Here is a 20,456-nt window from a genome sequence, read left to right as displayed (position 1 = left end):
ACCACTGCCCTTGTTATGTAGAAGCTACTTCCTAGAGCACAAACCAGTGCTTGCACTTAATGTGAAATGACATGAATTGCCTGTGCTGGGTACATGTTATGAACGGCTTCAAGGTCCCATGGCACATTCAGTTACATGGAGAGTGCTGGATTGCCACAGAATCAAAGCAGTCAAGTGTGGTTCTAATTATAATAGTCAGTTAGTGATCTCCATAATATCATTGTTAAACTAAATACTTCTGGGAAAGGTGTTGAAATAATTCTTGTCCTGAGGAGTGGGTTTATATTCCCTCAGAAAATGATAGTTTAGGCTCCCATAAACTGAGGCTTTAACCAGCCCACTGTTTGTGGCCATCTTTCTGCATCTGCACAGTATATGATTCTATCTCCAGGAAAAATAAATCAGACCCGAACACTTGGGGATCTCCAGGGTGACTGCATTTGCATTTCGACACTCATGTGTGCGCATATGCATCCACATACAGAGGCTTTTCCTAAGATGCTTGTCATTCTTGTGCAGTTTATTGCAGTAGGCTGTGAATGCTACTGACTCTCAGAAGCCAAAAGAATGTCATAGCAGCATGCATTCCCTCTCAGACAGAGTAGGTTTGTACAGGAATGTATACAGACCTCCCCTACCGCTTTATCTTCCAAAGAATACATGATGTCTGTGTTGAAGATAACTCAAGTAATTAGGCACAGTTTGTCTTTTATCAAGGGAGTGATTCTATCTTCAAGACTCGGTAGTGTCTTTCAAGACCATGAACATATATGCAGTTTGATATTTTGACAGGCTTAGGAGATCTGTAATAAGTACTTGCAACAGTATTCTTTAATGAAGTTTAAAATGGCTTTTAGTAGCTTTAGTTGCCAGAAACTGCTGCCTACTGCAGCACATGGGCTGGAGGCATTTTTTTGAACTCTAAAATAAAAATGGGGGAAAGAGAGAAAAAGTATTGACTGTAGTTGTAGGAGTAAAGCTTTGTGCTATTCAGTACCAACTGTTATGAAAGGTTTCTTCTGTTTACTAAAACAAATGTTACATATTATGGAGTTTGAGCTAATTGTTTTGTTCCACTATACAGTGAATGAGTAGGTGTCCTGGAAAACAACTCTATGCCAATGGCCAGACCAGAGCAAGTGAACTCAAAAAAATGTGTGTAGGCCACATGGTCATCTGAGGGTTTTGTTTTTATTTTTTCTTAGTCCTTCTATGTTTGTCTGTTGTCTAGATCGTGATAAATTGTTCTTCTGTCAGCAAGATGGAATATTTTGAATAGCTGATTTAATCATGCATTCATTAGATTCCATTTTCTTCTTGAAGACTGGAGAATTAGGACATCATGGTGATAAACACAGCAAGAGAGCTGAAATGGATAAATAGTGGGGGGAAGAGATGGAAAGGAAGAACCTTACACAGAACCTTATCAGCAGTATGTACGTACCTGATCCTGTAACAAGTTGAAAGGTCTGTTTGGACATCTGCCGATCCGCATGCTTTCCTGTGGTGAGGTAGAGCAGCTTGTTTCTGCAGCTGCATAGTTACTATATTGGTGGAAGTAACCTTTGCTGTCACCCTAGTAGTTCTTGTCTCATGGGGCTGCCAGTGCCTGTCCTCTTCTTTCTTTTATTAACCCACTTACCAAATGTATTACTATGAGACCCCTGAATAGTGACATGAGGACCCAGCAGTGCCATATACTAAATTCTGGCTTCTGTTATATTACTCATATTCTGATACTCTACTGCATTTTAAAACACTGGGCAAGGCATAACTAGCAGTGATTTGTTCTGGGTTCAAACACAGTTCTGTTGTTAAACTGATTTTGATGGGGGCAAACGCAGTATGGAAATCAGGTATTTGCTATCATCTTTAGTGTTTTGTATTGCCTTGCTCATCAGTCAGTAATATCATCAGCTGGTTTTGCTGCTTCATGACAGAAACAATGCAACTTGTAATAGCAAACTCAATATTAAAATGCCAACTAAGGAAATATAAGTGTGCTGACACCACATCAAACAGTGAGTTGCAGTGAAACACCACAGTGGTTCTGCTGAACAGTTTATAATTCAGCATGCTATCTCTTCACGTTAGGAAGGCAAATACTTTTGAAATGGCCAAACAATAACTTTAGATGTAGGTAGGGAGTGGCTGAAGCACAACCCAACTATCACCCATCCAAGTAAGAATTAAAATTACTATGTGTCAGTATTCATTCTCTCAATCTTTTATATTTTCACTGCAACCTGCAGTACTCGCGTGGAAGAGATTAAGGTGTATCAGCCTTTACCTGCTGGGCACTGTCTGGCAAATCCCTGTGCTCTGGTTCCTACATCATCCAGATCCAATGCTTGCCTGAGATTACTGTTTCATCCGTCATCTTACAGAGAGGTGTGCCTTTGTTTTGCACACAGCACAGAATATGTATAAGGTCAGATGACAACACAAAGTTGGGATGCTCTCAGGGTGTTCATCCAGCATCTGGAATCTTCAAGCACTCCCAAATTCCCTAATTTTGATGATATGGAAAATGAATGACATGCCTCAAACATGTCACAACTCACCTAAACAAATTACCGTATGTTTAATGCAGTATATGTTATTGGCTAGAAGATCTTCCAATGAAAATTTAACCTTGATGTTTTTTCCTTGTGGAAGAAAAATGCTGGAAGTGCCAGGAACTTGTACGTGCTCTGTGGGTGTGCTGAGATGGACAGCAGGCTGGGATGTAGAGCAACAAGTAATGGGTGGGGTATCAGAAACACTGTTGACATCTGCAGATGTCAGAGCAGAAGGCAATGTGTCATAAAACAGCCTCAGAGAATAAGGACAAATCTCTGTCCACCAAAAATGAAGATTGTTTTATGTATATGTGGGGGAATGGTAGAAGGAGCTCATACAGTGACAGGATCAACATCAGTGCTACATAATGGGTAACAAGCTATCCAAAAGCACTACTGTTTTGTAGGAACGAAAATTTTGACTTGCAGCAATACCCCAGGGAACAGGCATTCATTATTCCTGAAGCTACTGCTGGTGAAGGCAGATTAGATCCTAAACTGTTCATGAAAAATCATGAAAACACGGGGAAGCTATTTTTGTGCACTGTTTTCCTTTCCATCTGCTTCTTTGCTTATTTTATAGCTATTTTCCTATATTTCCAGATGGAAGAAGAATGTATGACTGCCATTAGTCTCTAGTAACATTGCTGAGTATATGCCAGTTTGTACAGTATTTAAGATCAGGTTTGAACAGAAATGTCAAACATTTAGAAATTAGCTTTTTAAAATATGGGCTACCACTCCTAGCTTATACATAAGAGAGCATATGCATGTTTGTCTCCAGTGCAGAGGCTTCCTTGCATTGAATTGAGACATGAGCTGTTTTCTTTGCTCCCCTCCACTACCCTTGTGTTAGGCAGGGTTGAGGCACACAAAACTGTGGCTGTATTACTTTCTTCAGCATGGCAAGGAGTAATGTAAGCTAGCATTTCAGAACACTTCATTGTTTTCTTCAAAAACAATCCATCCATATTAAAATTATTAAAATCCATGCATAAAATATCAGCAGAATTGAAAGCCATGTTGGACCTCTTTGTAGTTTCATCAGTTCCTTGTCTGCTCCTTGACCAGATTATAAAAATAAGTCTAATTAAAACTTTTATTATAAGTTCAGCCTGGTCTTCATATGTAATTAATGGAAAAACACTTCAAATTATCCTACGTCAACTATTATTTCTACAGAGCTCTTGTACAATCACAATACTCAGGCTACTCATCTAGAAGATACAAATTTAGCTGCCCTGCCCTGCTTTAAATGTTCAGTTTTGATATCCATCTACTTCTTTTATACCTCCTTGTGAATAGCCAAGTACGTGCAGAGAATTCTCACTGAGTAAGCCAGCGTGGTACAAAGTATACGGTTTGGATTTCACAAAATCACAACTGTCAACATCACAAATATTCCATTCCCCCACACTACATAAAAGAAAGCTTCTTTGTGAGAATAACTGATTCTATCTTACAGTCTTTTTCTTGGAATGTTTTAGATATTCTGTAATTCAGAAATAATGGAGAAAGTCAAAATACCTGAGAGTAGCCAAAGTCTTCCAGTAGAGTAAACTTTTGCTCTGCTAAGTAGTAAGGGTGATTAACTTGAAAGGAGTATAGAATGAGGGTTAGGTAAGGTAGGTGTGTCTTTAAAATTCAAGTGACATGTGAAGCTCTCAAAAGCACATGAGAAAAATTATTACAAATGTTTGCCATGGTTGCTTTTATGTATCTTGCTACATATTTTGAGTAGTTGTTAGAACAAGTTTCATAGTATTTATTTAGGATAAGTAACTCTCAATGACCTCTTGTCACAGAATATTGTAACATAACAGCATGGGCCAGCCTCTGAAGAGAGACTTATCAAAATACTCTACATTTCAAAATGAACTTTAATGTCATTCCAGTCATGTGAGTTAGCAAGAGATAGAGAGCTTTTTTGCTTTTGGATCAGCTTAGAGATCTTGTCAGTATGTAATTTCTGTAAGAGGAAGAAAAATAAGCCAAGAATCATTACTGGTGTAGTATACAAGTTTGTATATCCTAATGGTTTGCTTTGTGCTCTCTTCTGAGGCTGGCATTTCAAACTTGCAGTGTCTTGGTTTGATAACCCAGAAAGTACATAGGAACTAACTAACAATGAAGATGTCCTTTCAGTATCAGTACATTTCTGAGACAGCCAGTCTGGCACTCTGAGGATATTTTCACATGGTGCTTTCTGCACTTCGTCTTCCTTTGCACCTTTCCTCACGACAGCCACAGTGCAAGTGATGGCTTGGAGCAGTTTGACAAACCTGTTGAAGTCTGAACACGGCCTTCCCAGACTGCAGGAGATCACAGGGGGTAACGTTTCAACCTGTCAAGGCTAACATTAACACTGAAGAGTCCGAACAAGTTTCTGCAGGCCTCAGGCAACCTTTTGTATATTTGTACTCTACGTATATTTTTTGTATTTGTAGATCCATAATTTCATATGAATATACATTGGTGCTGTTATGAATACAACCGCTTCAGAAAAAGCCAGATCAGCTCATTTTCCTGATTGATCTGAAAGCTAACTTGATGGAAAAAAGGGAAAGAAATCCTGAATGAATGATATGAAAATGATCCTGAACTTTGTTTGTGGAATCGTTTTGATATTTTTTTGTTCATTTTTTTGTTTGTTTGATTTAGTTGGTTTAACTGAATAGCGAGGGAAAAACTGCCAATAAAGCTCTACTGATATAATCCTCTTTCAAAAGGGTCATAGTGAGGATGCAATGCTGAATCGAGTCCTTACACTGAAATTCTCATTAAGATATTTGGTACAAAACTGGTAATTTATACTGTACTGAGCTTTCTTGTAGCAATCCTTCTTATAGCTAGAATCTCCCACTGTAACAGCTGAAAAAAGGGATCAAGATTTAGATATAGTTTCCATTGTCTGAATAATCTTTTAGCACTTTTTAAGTCCTGCATTAAATATTTTATGTACCACTTGAGAATGAAAAGTCATGAGAATCTGATAGTTATCTGCTTAAAAAATACAATAACGCTCCTTGCACAAACATCATGTGAAACCCAGTAAACATTTCATTAACATATCTTTTAAATGGAGGTTGTGTTTGGTAGTATAATTAGAAGCCTAGGTTACATTTGTATTGCAGTGACACCCAGAAATCAGAACTGAGACCCTAGCATGCAGGCTACTGTGCATGGGGAGACATGGTCCCTGCCTTAAAGTACCTCCCATCTAATTAGAAGTGATATATGAGCATGACGCATTCTAGGTGGGAAAGATGTGATTGAGGACAAGAGTAATTGGCAGTCCAATCAAGTTAGGCTACCTTTGCGCATAGAGCACAAGGCCGTAATCATCATAGCTATTAGCAAACACAGGTCCAAGGAACGTCCGCTCCACTACCCAAGAAGCAGGGCTGTATGGAAAGTCTGCAGGCTGACCAAGTCAAAAGTTACTGCTCTTCCAAGATTCCTGTTTCTCCAGACGATGGAAAGGAAGAGATCCCATATTATTACTCTAGGGTAGAAATGTGAACGCTGCTGAACAGTAACTCTAGTGCCTTGTCAGACCTGGTCCTCGTAGATTTGAACTGGGACTCCTGCTATGCAGCTATGAATGAAGCAGGTCTATCCATGAGGAAGGAAAAGTACTTCAGAGAATATGAGATTAGAAATTCAAACTCCAGAGAATTAGAGTGGGAAATGTTATTTTAAATTATCCTTGCACTTTCATAGTTCATGAATGTCCATATGCATTAAGCCTTGCTTTCCCACATTTCTTTTTAAACCCCTTCTTGTTGTAAGGACTTTAAATTAGCAGATTTAAGTTAATGGAGCTATGCATCTCTTTTAAAATAATTATTCAGTTCCACTTAATTAGTAATGGTGAAGAAAAGAATGTTTGCAACAGGCCCGAGAAAGTGAAACCAGTTGCTTAACAAGAAGGATGCTGCAGCATGCCTATGAGATTTTTCTGCTTTTCTAGATACTTGTTCTTCAATGGGAAATGTCCTATCAAAGTGGGTGGTTTACTGCCAATTACCATGGTATCAGAATTGGTGATTACAGACTTTCAGTGTCTGTTCTTCAGACTTTCAGGCTTTCAGCATCGATTTTCAGTGATCTTGAAATGGGGTTAGGTCAGTGCATCCCAAACATTCACAAGAAATGTACATGGCTGACAGCGAAAAGTAAGAAAGGAAAGGAAATTGTAACTAAGCTTACAAGTATACTCTGTTTAGATAACACTGCAGTGAATATGAAAGGAAAACTTTCTATGAAATACAAAAGGCAAAGAGGGGATTTTATTTGTCATCTGCTGATGACCAAATGACTGCAGTCATCCATGGAGGATGTTGTCTTTGTAGCATTTCCCATATCCTGCTTTACAGTCTTTATTGGGAGAAATATTTCTGTACTGTACTCTTTCCTTCTCATTCCTGTATGTACCCTTGAGTGCTTCTGTTGAAATTCATTCAAAGAAACTTCCATTATTAAGTGGTATCTCCCCCTTCCCCCTAACAGATGTATCATGGCATCACAATCTTTATTTGGCGTTTCCATAGGCCCCCTCACTTCTCAGATAGAGAGTCATGCTTTCAGGCTGATAATTGAAGTTGTGAGGCAGGACCAGAAAGCACCCTCCCCTACTGAAATGGAGTTGAATGCACTATCTTCTGTATTAGGGATAACTGCTAGGACATACCTCTGATGACCTGTGCCAGTCATTGCCACCATATTCTTACTGTTGGTCACTGATTAAAATGCAAGTGTGAGGAGTAATTGTCTGGGCAAATGCAGAAAGAAAGATGCTATGTTAGGGGTTGTCCTGGGTTCTTCTATGTTAGAGGTTGTCCTGCTACTGCATGAACTATCTCGCGTTTAATTTGCTCAAAGGCTTGTTGCTGCTCAGGGCCCCATTTAAAATCATTCTTCTTCCGGGTCACATGATAGAGAGGGCTTACAATCAAACTGTAATTCGGGATGTGCATTCTCCAGAACCCCACTGCACCCAAGAAAGCTTGCGTTTCTTTCTTATTAGTTGGTGGAGACATTGCTGTTATCTTGTTGATCACATCTGTGGGGCTCTGGTGACGTACATCTTGCCATTTTATTCCCAAAAATTGAATCTCCTGTGCAGGTCCCTTACCTTACTCCGTTTTTATGGCAAAAATCAGCTTTCAGCAGGATTTGGATTATTTTCCTCCCTTTCTCAAAGACTTCTTCTCCTGTATCACCCCACACAATAATGTCATCAATGTATTGCAGGTGTTCTGGAGCTTGCCCCTGTTCCAGTGCAGTCTGGATCAGTCCATGGCAAATGGTAGGGCTGTGTTTCCACCCCTGGGGCAGTCGGTTCCAAGTGAACTGGACACCCCTCCAAGTAAAAGCAAACTGTGGCCTGCACTCTGCTGCCAAAGGAATGGAGAAAAATGCATTGGCAATATCAATCGTGGCATACCACTTGGCTGCCTTTGACTCTTGTTCATACTGAAGTTCTAGCATGTCCGGTACGGCAGCACTCAATGGTGGTGTGACTTCATTCAGGCCACGATAGTCTACTGTTAGTCTCCATTCTCCATTGGACTTTTGCATTGGCCATATGGGGCTATTAAAGGGTGAGTGGGTCCTGCTGATCACCCCCTGACTCTCCAGTCTACGGATCAGCTGATGGATGGGAATCAGGGAGTCTCGGTTGGTGCGATATTGCCGCCGGTGCACTGTTGTGGTCGCAATTGGCACTTGTTGTTCTTCAACTTTCAGCAACCCCACAACAGAAGGATCCTCTGAGAGACCAGGCAAGGTGGACAGCTGCTCAATTTCCTCAGTCTCCAAAGCAGCAATACCAAAAGCCCACCGGTACCCTTTTGGGTCTTTGAAGTACCCTCTCTTGAGGTAGTCTATGCCGAGGATGCATGGAGCCTCTGGACCAGTCACAATAGGGTGCTTTTGCCATTCCCTCCCAGTCAGGCTGAATTCAGCCTCCAGCACAGTCAACTCTTGGGATCCTCCTGTCACTCCAGAAATATAGATGGGTTCCACCCCTTGACAGCTTGATGGCATCAGGGTACACTGTGCACCGGTATCTACTAGAGCCTTATACTTCTGTGGGACTGATGTGCCAGGCCATCTGATCCACACAGTCCAGTAAATCCGATTGTCCCCTACCTCCACCTGGCTGGAGGCAGGGCCCCTCTAATGGTCGTCACAGCACTGGACACTTAAGTCGTGTTGAAATGGATTATTCTTCATTATCACAGGAGCTGGAGTAAAATCAGCTCTTCCACTCCATCTGGGAAACTGCTCACCAGATACTGAAGCCGTAGCTCTCATGGGACCATCAGTCTTGGCCCTTGCTCTCCTCTTCAGTTCACTCACCCGTTCCTCCAAAGCTGAAGTAGGTTTTCCATCCCACTTTGTCATGTCTTCTCCGTGATCCAGCAGGTAAAACCATAGGGTACCCCGTGGCGTATACCTTCTGTATCTCCTCTCTCGAACAATAGGACGCCTTTTGTTAATAGCTGAGACGTGTGTTGGTACACGTGAGGAGCTGGATAAATCAGATACATCGTCCCTCAATTTGTCGAGGTCCTGGGACAGTTTTTTCACAGCTGAGATGATGGAAGGGGTGAGATTGTCTTCGAACTCTCGGAGTTTATGAACCATTTCATCCACTGTTAGTGGTACTATGTCATTCCAGGTCACTGTTGCCAATGAATGGGCATATGATGACGGTGCATTCCATGTAAGTTTTCGCCATGTGGGTCGTGTACATTCAACTTCATCTGGATCTATAGGTGTATCCCTGTTATTCGGCTTGATGTGATAGATCATCTCTACGATGGCCGATTCCCTCAGAGACTGGATGCCTTTGTCTATAGTAGTCCACTTGGCCGAACGACTCGTAACATCGTCCTTGTACGGAAACCTTTCTTTCACAGCTGCCAAGAGCCGCCTCCAAAGGCTGAGGGACTTTTTCTCTCTTGCAATTGCTTTGTCAATTCCCCCTTCTCTAGCAAGTGATCCCAGCTGCTTGGCTTCTGTACCTTCTAGTTCATGACCATCGGCCCCATTGTCCCAGCATCAGAGTAACCAGGTGATGATGTGCTCCCCTGGTTGACGGGTAAAATCTTTTCGCATATTCCACAGCTCGGTTGAGGTCCGAGGTCGAGAAGTTACCTCTTCTTCTTCTTCTTCGTCATGTGATGATGACTCCTGATCAGATTCTGGACCGGGTGGTGAATTCATTGGTTCTTCATCTCGCTTCACCCTTTTTGCCTCCTTTTTGCTTGTTCTCTTGCGTACAGGGGCAACCGATATTGGTTGAAACTGTGAGATCAAGAGGAAAAACCTTGAGAGCCAATAAATCAGCATTGTGACGAGTGACTATCAATCCAGTCAGATCTGTTCTTATCTCAACCCCTCGTGCCCCACGTTGGGCGCCAAAAAGAACTGTCGTGGTTTAAACCCAGTCAGGCAACCTGTTCACTCACTCCCAGTGAGTGATGCCGAGCTGACAACAATCGAGGACCGTGTCCGTTTCCCCCCCCCCCCCCGCACAGGGGCTCTCCCCTTCCCCGCTCCCGGAGGAACGGGGAGGAGGATCGAGAGAGTGCAACTCCTATGGGTTGAGACAAGAACAGTCCAGCAACAAAGCACCACCGCTACTATCAGCTAAAACAATGATAAGGGAAAATAACAAGGGAAGAGAATACGATACCACCGGCCAAGAAAGCGAGTTCCACCCGGAAGCCCCTGTCCTTCCGGGTAACTCCCAGTTGCCCCCCACCCTGGGCATGACGTGCTGTGGTATGGAATACCTCCCCGGCTAGCCCGGGTCAGCTGCTTCCTCACAGCTTCCCCTCCTCCCTGGCAGAGCATGAGCCTCACAGAGTCCTTGGTCAGGGTAAACATCACTTAGCAACAACCGAAAACATCGGCTTCACCAACACTGTTCTCAAGCTAGAAGCCAAAACACAGCACCGCACCAGCCAACACAAAGGAAAAACATGACTGCCACTGCTGAACCCAGGACAGGGGTATAGAAACATGAAGTTGCAGGTCTTCTGATGCTGCTCATCAGCATCAGAACCTTAAACTTCAGGCAATCACAACTCGTGGAGGACCTCTAAAGAGCAGAAGTAGTATGTTGTCATTCCACTAGAAAGAGGAAATGAGTCATGTCTTGCTGTCCTGTATTTGTACAGTACATAGAGCTGTGAGTCAGGGTTCACAGTACTATCATGATAAGAAAACCATAAGCATTGAAGGAGTTTTTATTTACATAATAGTTAAACCTCCTTGGTTAAACCCCATTTTTACAGTTCATGTTGGTGCACACTTTTATTTTCAAATTACTTTAAATTATTAAATTATTCAAATTATTAAAATAAACTTTTTCCTTGACTTTGTATTGTGATTGTCCAGGAATTTAGATGCTAGATGACCTGTGCTGGTATTTGAAATTTATCTTCATGTGTGGCTAAAATATACAGTCTCACAAGTAAATGTCCGAGGTTTTCAGTGAAATTACAACTTTCATTAACCATTATCATCTTAGTGTAGTTGGCATTTAATAATCTATCGGTCTTCATTGTTGTTTCAGCCATGGGGTTTAGGAAGGATGCATCTTTGCAGAATGCCCAGGGATGCTACTTCTGTGTTGCATGCATGACCAAGAATGTTCTAAGTTTCGTCTTGGTCTTTAACATACCTATTTCAAATCCATCATTAATTCTTTTTAATATGGTAAATTGAATGATATGCCAAACCTTTTAATTGGTATGTTCTTATAAAGATAATGTTAATGACTAAAAAGCAATCAAAATGCTGTAGAAATGAACTTTGCAAGCAGTTGCAATTTACGCTTGACTTTCTTTGTCTTAACTTCTGCAGTGTCCTGTGTAACAGAAGTAGACTTGCAATAAGTTGGCTGAACAATTAATTAACAAACAGCGTACCTGAGCTCTAAAATGTTTGTGTACAACTAACTCCAAATGTGAAAGTGTGGCTTTTTTCTTTTCCTCCTCTTGCACATTTAAAACTAGAAGTAAAACCTTTGGGAAAAGATGACAGAGAACAAAAGTAGGGGCACTGGTTGTATATGATTAGTAAGATGTAGTTTTCTTTTGAAAAATAAGCAGACTAATCTTCGTATGTGCCAATCAGTCAGCTTTAGCGTGTGAGATGAGAACTTTCCTGGAACACTTTCCTGGACATCTGCAGTCTGTGATTAGAAGCTGTCAGCGCTAAACTGAAGGCAGCTGTCAGCAGCGAGCCTTCACTTGCCCTGCAAGGTCTTGCAGGATGGTCCACGCCTGTGGTTTACTGACCCCACAGCTCACTAAGAGGAATCACATCATCTAAACAAGAAAGCCAAGAGGCTGCTTGATTCCTCAGCAAAGAGAAAAGAATCATAGAATCATAGAATCGTTAGGGTTGGAAAGGACCTTAAGATCATCTAGTTCCTGTTTGAAGAAGCTTATTCATCTGAATGTGTTTGTTCCAGCTAGCCCACTGTGCCACTGCAGCTGCTGCGGCCCACAAATAATGCTGGTGCTCAGGAAAGGTGACCTTCTCCAGCAGGTAGGCCTTGCCAGTCTGCTTGGTGCTGCCAGCTCACACCCTCTGCTGGGAAGAGTGAATATTCTGCATTTCCTTGCTTTTTTATATTATTCTGACCATTTTATTCCTTTCTGTCATTCTTAATAAGGAGTCAGAAGTATACTTTTGATTGAACTGATTCCAGATGCAGAGAATATTTAACACAGTTCCTCAGTAATACTCTTCTATTTTAATAATACTAATAGTATTCTAGTTTAATCAGACATCAACAATATCTGTGTCCATATGCTCCTACATTTGTTTTTTGGTAGTTTTACTCAGATGAGAGCTTGCTTGTTGTGGTTTAATAAAAATTGTGCTAATATTTTCACTTTAGATAGAAGGATTAAATACTAAAATGTATAAACATTAAGGCTTTTACAAAAGGCTTTGACATTGGAGGCTAACATGTCTTGCATTTCTCAAATAGATTATCTTTTTTTAAACCACCTATTACTGAGACATCAGAGAACCATTATGTATTTGCCTTCCAATATAATCATGGCCTTCAAATCCAGAATACAATTCACCAAAAATCCTCATTAGGAAAAAAAAATCTATTATTTTCCCTAATAACACCTTCCTGAAGTATCAAAAAAGCACCTCGGTACTGAGAACAAATGCCAGAAGTCTGTATTAACAGTTCCTTGGATATACTGAAATTAGCACTACGGGACAGATACAAATTTGGAGAAGAAAGGTACATTTTCCCCAAGCAGGCAAAGATTTCAGGCTTTATTCACATTGTGCTGTAGTTCCTCTTATGGCCTAATTAGCCCATGTGGATTTTTTTCTATAGGAGTTTGATATCTTTCAGCACTCCTTCTAAATGATGAGGAGTCTGTGAGTATCTCAGTGAAAAGTAGACAGTTTAGAGGATCTATGAATAAGGGAGTAGCGATTCCTTCTGGCCTTGAACTCCATTGAAGGCTATCAAACTGAGAAGAAGAACAGGACCACAAGCCATATTTTAATTTCTTTGTCATGGTTGTAAATCCAGAATTAGTCCTTTTACTTTACCTCAGTCATATTAACCCAAATATTGAGAGTGTATATGTTGAAAAAATAGACGCAATTTCATTGAAACTGCTAGAAACAAGTTAAATGAAAACTATATTTAATTCAATTCTACCAGAATTATAAGTTGGTTTAAAAAGTTGGTTTCTCCATAGAAAGCAAATCCTTTGAAAAGCATTTTCATAAAGACCTGTTGATTTTATTGACACTTTGTAGGATATTTTGTGCAGAACATTTGTCTTTTTACACCTATTTGAAATGTTACTCAAATCACGTTTTGAAAAGGCTGCAGACGTTTTCATACCTATGTTAACATTTTGAAAACGTATATGTACATAATTCATTCAAAGAGAAAAGAGCTACATTGAAGAACTATTTCTGATTTGAATCATTTATATTCAGCCTACTCTGTTGTTTGTGTACTTCAATAGCTCTTCCACCTGAAGATGTCAGTATTTTACAGCAGTTGAACTAAATCCCAATGAAATAGATTATATGTATATTATTAAAGCTCTGAAAATTATTCTTGTCAAAATAAATGCCTAATACTTTCATTTTATTGTGCTCTTGAGAGAAATTTACCACTGTTTGAGTGATTTCTCTTTGACTGTGCTTCTTACAGTCTTTGTCTAATTTTCTTATTTCATTTGCTGTAGAAAAACATTTTTGTGTTCATCTTCAAAAAGCAGAAATAAGGATTATTTAGCATCTGCTAAATATCTTTGATAATCCAAAATTATTTAAAAGCTAAAGAAACTAGAGGGAGAGAAGTTAATCTGGAAGGATGCTAGCAAATATTCGGTGAAAGCTGGCAGGTTCAGGTACCAAGTACCTTGTCTCTTTGCTAAGTCAACTCATGGTAAGATGGTGCAGACATCTTGAGGTAGAAACCAAAGGGCAAAGACAATCTACATTTCCTTCATTTAAGATCTGTTTAAAATAATTATTTTTTTTTCATCTAATAATCTAGACATTTCTGTGGTGCAGGGTACAAATAATGTAATTTTCATTCTTGGACAGCCAGTCTTTTAAAAGACAAATCTGTATAATTTGGCATTGTACATAGACATCATGGCTGTTCAGATTCTCAGAAAAGGCAAAGGTAGAATAATCATGGTCAAGTCCTCAGTCCTGCTAAACTGAAGGAGAGAGTTTAGTTCTTTGCTTTTGGGTGCAGGCTCTCTCTTTTGCAAACAGTGCTGTTTCTAAACAGATGGTGTCAATTCGTTGTTAGCAAGTATGTCATCTATATTTTTACACCCACTTAGATGCAGCATTCTCATAAGGAGATCAAGTAACGATCATTTTCATTTCATCAATGTGAGATCTGAAAATTAAAGATAAAGTAGCTGGTGTAGGAGTTGGTATGAGAGCTCAGATACATTCCCCCATTCTGCTTCAAAATTCAGCAGATCTCTTTTGTTATCATTAAGATAAAATAAATTAGCCGTGATTTTTTTGTTTTCTCTTACTGACCCTGTTTTTTCAGTTGTGTGGCTGATCCCAGGGTACCAGCAGTGTCCAGTAGGTGACACTCCAGCAACACAGACTAGTTAAATCATAATTGGTTTATGTTTCTGTATTATAGAATTGTAGTGCTTTTTAAATTGGAAATTAGTATTTTAATAAAATATGTTTGTTTTACTTATTATTCACCAAATTATAGTTTTATCATGCAAAATTATTTTCTGTTAAATAAATCAATTCTTGTAATGATAAACATGGAAGTACTCTAATCACTACTCACTGTACTAGCTGGGTGTTTAAAGAAAATGTTAAACTTTGTGGATGACTTTAAGCATACTCATAGTAGAAGATAATATTTGCTTACTAAAATAAGGTCTCATAGCAAGTCTTAAATTACAGAGCTTCATCAGATAGTTGAGTCAATCATGGAAGAAAATGACACATTAAATGTGAGATAGAGAGCCAACAGGGATCTTTGAGTTAATGCCATCTTATCCTTTGCACCATAGCTACGTGATCCTGTCTGTACCATTTGTCAAGATCCATACCTAAACTAGCTGGCTGCTTTGTCCCCAAAACTCCTGTGAATCTTTGTGAAAGCCTAATATAGAATTTTGTGTCTTGAATAATTTCAAATTTTCTAGTTGTAAGAATGATCAGTTTATAGCTCTTTCTCCTTGTGTCTGCATGGTTTCATACACTCTGCACAGTGAGTTGTTCACAGAAAGCAGTGTTGTTTCTTCTCAGCTTCATTTTGAAAATCATCCTCAACTGCAGCCCATTTAGTCTTCCCTCTCTTTTAGTTTCCCATTACAGGAAAAAGGCATGACTAGTTCATGTCTCACTGCTGGAAGTGTTTGCAAAACTATCCTTAATGTACCACTGACACCAGAAAAGCTCTATTAGAAACAAGAAAGAAATTAAGGGTTGCGGCTGTTTAACAGGAATTAAAAGTGAGGACTGAAATGAGAGAAAATAAAACATCCCATTCCTCAGTTACCTTACCTATGCAGAGGTTTTGATCCTCATGATTTAATTGGAGTTTTCCAAGATAATACCATATATGTCGTGCTAGCTTCCAAAGACAGTTGGAGCATGCCAGAGCTGAAAGATCCTCTGAGTCAGGAGTAGACCTATTTGGTTTTCTACTTGATGTTTTCCTATCAGATCTCATAAATGCACGTGATAGTACTATGGGAGTAAGGGGACTTAGCTGCTGTTTTGCTAAGCAGAAGAAATGCACTTCGTAAAGCTTTGCTGCTCTGGTCTCAGAGACCTGACTTTACTGGTACTTTAACATTTGTATAACTCTAGATTTACACCAATAAAATAGTGAACAAGGTTGTACAGAATATGTGTGTCTGCTGTTGTTGGAGTTGATGGAATAAAAACAATACACAAGTTTGTTAATATCTGTGTGCCTTGATTTAAAACCTGATTCAGGCACATTAAAGGACGCATGATTCTATTTTTTTTTCCATTCAGTTCAAAGGGTATTATAATAAGATTTTTATTCAGCATCTTTTCTTCTTCTTCAATATACATTAAGTAATGGCAGTGAGAGGCAGTGAATAAGATTCATCCTTTAAGTGAGGAGAATTTGGGATAAATGCCAATGAAGCTAAATCATGTAAAGCTCATGTTTTATCACATTATTCTCTTCTCTTGGTCAGTGTTCAGATCCCTGATTGCCCTGAGTTCTTCATGCCTTTTATTTTTAGACTATGCTTTGAGAGAAAACCTTTTTAGGAAGGAATGAAAAGACCTGAATAGCAATTAAATACCTGACAGCTGCTTCCTAGGTTTAGATGGTGGGTTTGATTTCTTTACCTGTTTATAATAATGGAACGCATGGCCTTCTGCATATAGAGTTGACTAGAAAACCTGAATGCCTGGTATGGAACTGTTACAGTTTGAAAAAGAAGGAGATCCCAAATCAAGATGGAAAGCCAAAAGGGATAGCTTTTTTGTAGCACTTAAATCTCTCACAGCATTTTTATTCACTTTATTAAATCCTTGGGAATCTCAGCAGTTAATCGGGCTGCATAGATTCAGTGGTTTAGGGCTAGGTAGTGTTGTGATCTAAATTATTTCCTTAAGTGCGCTTGCAAAATGTGAAGGTCAGAGATTAATGTCCTATTATGTAGAAGATAGCAGCAACTTTAATGAAGATCACTAGGGGTTGTTGCTTTTTTTGATTATTTTTCTTTTAAGCTTTATTATCCAGGCAGGAAAGCTTAGCTTTTATGTGCACAATGTTAAAAAAACCTACTCCTCATGACGTACTTGTAAAAGTAGAGATTTACCTTATACTAGTTGGCTGAACTTCCCTCTTTTAGTGTAGCCAAACCCAGTTTGCACAAGCTACCTGGCAGCTTTCAGACAGATTTTCATCCATCCATAATCAATGGCAAAATTGTACTCTCTGCAAGTCATACAGCTTTCTAAAATGTTTCCCTCTGCTGTGGTTGTCACCTAGCAATATGGTTTTGTTCACTGTATTTGTATTCTTATGTGTGAATTGTGTGTAGTTTCACCCCCTCACTTTGTTAGATTACTATAAGTAACAGCCAGAATAACAGTGGGAAATGAGAGTTTTAGAAAGATAGCTCACTTCTGAATTCACATCAGGGAGGAATGTTCCATCTATTCCTAAAAGAAGGAGCCTTTATAAGCCAAGTATGGTTTCTGAGCCTGAAAAACTGACAGCTTTAAAGTCTAGGCAAATATCAGAAGGGCTTACCACAAAAATAAGTGTGCCTCCTATCTAAGCTATGGAAAGCTCAAAATTGAAATCAGAGAAAACTGTGTGGACATTATTTAAGGCTATAAAATAGACCCAAAAACATCAGGTATTTTTCAGAGAAAGGAAGAGATCTGTCGTCATATAGATTAAATATGGTTATTCATATATGTATGCCAGCATATTACATAAGCATGACAGTATCTCTAAAGAAAATTCATTAATTTTTTTTTTTTTTTTTTAATTTATATCTGGATTGAGTTTTGGGATGCAGAGAGGTATGCTGGCAAAACAGAACTTCATAAATGTCATTGGATTGTATGACCCTACTAATATTTCATTGCTGTGGAATAGCCTAAATTTATGAGCCCCTTTGATCCTAACACACAGGATAGAGAAATAATTATTTCTCATACAATGAATTTGTTTTCTCTCTGCTAACCAGCTGGCCTGGATGCAGTTCCACCCCCTTTTGTTTTCCTGGTTTGGGAGTTATTTTTTAAATGCCAGCGGCACATACTAAAGTCTTTGAGCTTCCCCTGACTCCCTTCCCCTGCTACCTAGGAAGCAATACCAAAAAAGTAGTAAGTCTGTAGAGCGTGTCACTTATACATTCAAATGTGTCTGGCATAAGTTACTGTATGACGAGAAGAGCTCATCAAAATCTTCTGTCTTGTCAAAGCCGAGGGATGAGCTTAGTCTCAGCGAGGATTCTGTGAAAATGCCTCTTCCTGGAATATCCCCAAACCTTAATGAGAGAAAGGATTCATCCTCAAACAGTCAAGATGCTGTCAAGTTCAGGTCAAATTCCTCTTTTACTTTTTGCTTCTCAACTCCTACTTTCAGGATCTCCTTCACTGCTGGTCATGAGTTTTATAACACCTCACATGAAGTTTTACATTCTTACTTTAAATCTACAAATGCTAATTTTGCAAAAGAAACAGACCTGTGTAAAATAGATTCTGCTTACTCATAGGCTGAGATGGAAAAGATGAGTAGTTAATCTGGGAAGCTTTCTTTGCACCAAGCCCTACTTTCTCAGTACTTGGAGTATAAATAATTAAGAAAGTTATTTTTTTCCCAATGATAGAAATTGTAAAAAATTAGCCTGAACTGATGATTTTTAATTGTAAAGTAACCCTCTTGTCAGAGCACTCTTCATGGAATAGAAATCTGTATGGGGTAGGTCATATGTAGTAGCATATACAGGGATGTGCAAGGCATCTCCAAGACACATTTGGCTTATGAACAGAAATAAATTGAAAGCACTGATTGGAACATCTGGACATAATGCTTTTAAATGACTCCTTGCAGGAAGGCACAACCAAGAGTTGTGCATGTTATAGTTTTAGGCCTGTTTGCAGGCAGGAATAAGACTGCTAAGAGTTGAAGGTCCATGAAAGTTCCTGTCACTATTTGCAGTGCTGAGGTAAAACAGCATCTAGAAGAACTGAACACCTTCCTGTCAGTCAAAGCTAAGTTAGTCTGCTCCGCAGTCTACTGAAATGTTTTGGTTTTTTTCTTCACAGAGTTTGTGGGCAAACATTTTTACTTTTTTAACAGAAACATTCTTATACAGCAGAGCTATTTAAAATTCTCCTTCAGATGGTATGTGTTATTTCCTCCTTGTGATGTGTGAAATTGAAGTGGTCTTTTGAAGTACTCAGTATGAAGAGAACTAACACAATAGTCCGAGGCTTAAACACAGAAAGATGTGTTTTTTGGACAAAGGAAGTACGTAGTCAGGTTTCCAACAAGAGGTCTTGCCTCTTCTGTCATTAAAGTGTATCGGACTTCTGTAGAAGTAAGCCTGTTGAATTCAAACACTGTTGCTTGCTCAGCAATTTGCTAGATCTACCTGAGGTGGAAAAAGTTCTTCAGTTATAATAAAATAATTTCTTTAATTAGAGAGGCAGATTCAGAATAGCGTAAAATGTGCACAGTATGAAATAATGGCTGAATAAAATCTGATAGTTTTAAAACTAATGTATGGTAGGACTAGAGTTTGATGTATGCACATGGGATATTGGAACGGTTATATTCTTTTCAGCAATGGCTTCAGACTCAGTACAATTGGGCTTTTTTGATGACCATATGCTACTCACTACTGTGAACATGAGCCAAAGCAGTTCATATACCTGAAGAAATGCTGTCTTGTAATAATAAAAGATGTTAAACTCTTGTTTTATCTTCTGCTGCTAAGGGATTTTGATCCTAAATGGACCTCTGTAGAAGGAAGGGTGTGGAAGACAAGAAACAACTGGATTTAGTGAAAGGTCATTTCCCAGGTATGTGGGTTTCTGGTTCTTCTAGTTCTTCAGTGTAGACATGCCACTTGTAAATACATAGCTTCTCTCTCACTTGCTCAAAGAAATCTTTTTGGAACACTTCAGTAAACAGAAAATTTTAAAGGACAGCTTGGAGCACTTGATCTGAGAAGAAATGGCATGAAATTGTGAAAGAAACTCTGCATGTTTAATGTTGACATTGATGCTGATATTAGATCTTTCAAGAACACTTATGGCAAATTTATTTGCTGTATTATTAGTAAGTAGGAGAAGGTACACCCCAAACATTCCTTAAGGATGGAGGAAAAGGAGGAAGAAAGCATAAAAGAAAATACTTCAGGGTGAAGTCTTCTGGCAGATAATTCTAGGTGGGTGCATACTAGTTTTTCTTTTGACTGCCAGCAGAGAAACACTTCTTGTTATGAACATTTTACCTGGCAACTACAGTAAAACATAAGCTCATAATTTAGGTGATGATTTCATATTGCTCAGTTTCTGTGCCAAGTTTATCAGTCCAACACACCTAGAATACCAGTCAATAGAATGTGCACAAGACAGTTAATTTGATGTGGTTTTGAAAGAATTAGTTAAACCTTTCACTTGCTGTTACGCAAATGGTAATTAATTTCAAATTAGTAGGCCAGAAAACTGAAATGTGTGGAGAAAGATGGGAATTTGGTTTCAATTTTTCTCTACCTCTGTGCATATTTGTCAGTATCATCCCACTTCATTAATGTGGAGAGCAGATATAAATTGGCAAATTTTTTATTTCAAGTTGAATTCCCATCC

General features: G+C 39.2%; 1 long non-coding RNA gene across 1 annotated transcript in view; it reads left to right on the top strand.

Moving 5' to 3' along the window:
- LOC130606543 (uncharacterized) overlaps positions 1–6,660 on the top strand; it is a 56,638-nt gene extending 49,978 nt beyond the window's left edge. The window contains exon 3 of the long non-coding RNA XR_008974003.1: positions 6,535–6,660. This is a non-coding gene — a long non-coding RNA (uncharacterized LOC130606543). The remainder of the gene's footprint in view (positions 1–6,534) is intronic.
- The last annotated feature ends 13,796 nt before the right edge of the window (positions 6,661–20,456 follow it).

Source organism: Pezoporus wallicus, unplaced genomic scaffold (genome assembly GCF_028554395.1).
Source record: "Pezoporus wallicus isolate ANWC-B61680 ecotype Strahan unplaced genomic scaffold, APGP_CSIRO_Pwel_v1 contig_6425, whole genome shotgun sequence".
NCBI classification, from domain to species: Eukaryota; Metazoa; Chordata; class Aves; order Psittaciformes; family Psittacidae; genus Pezoporus; species Pezoporus wallicus.
Note: the sequence above shows the minus strand (reverse complement) of the source record. Positions and strands in the feature narration are given on the sequence as shown.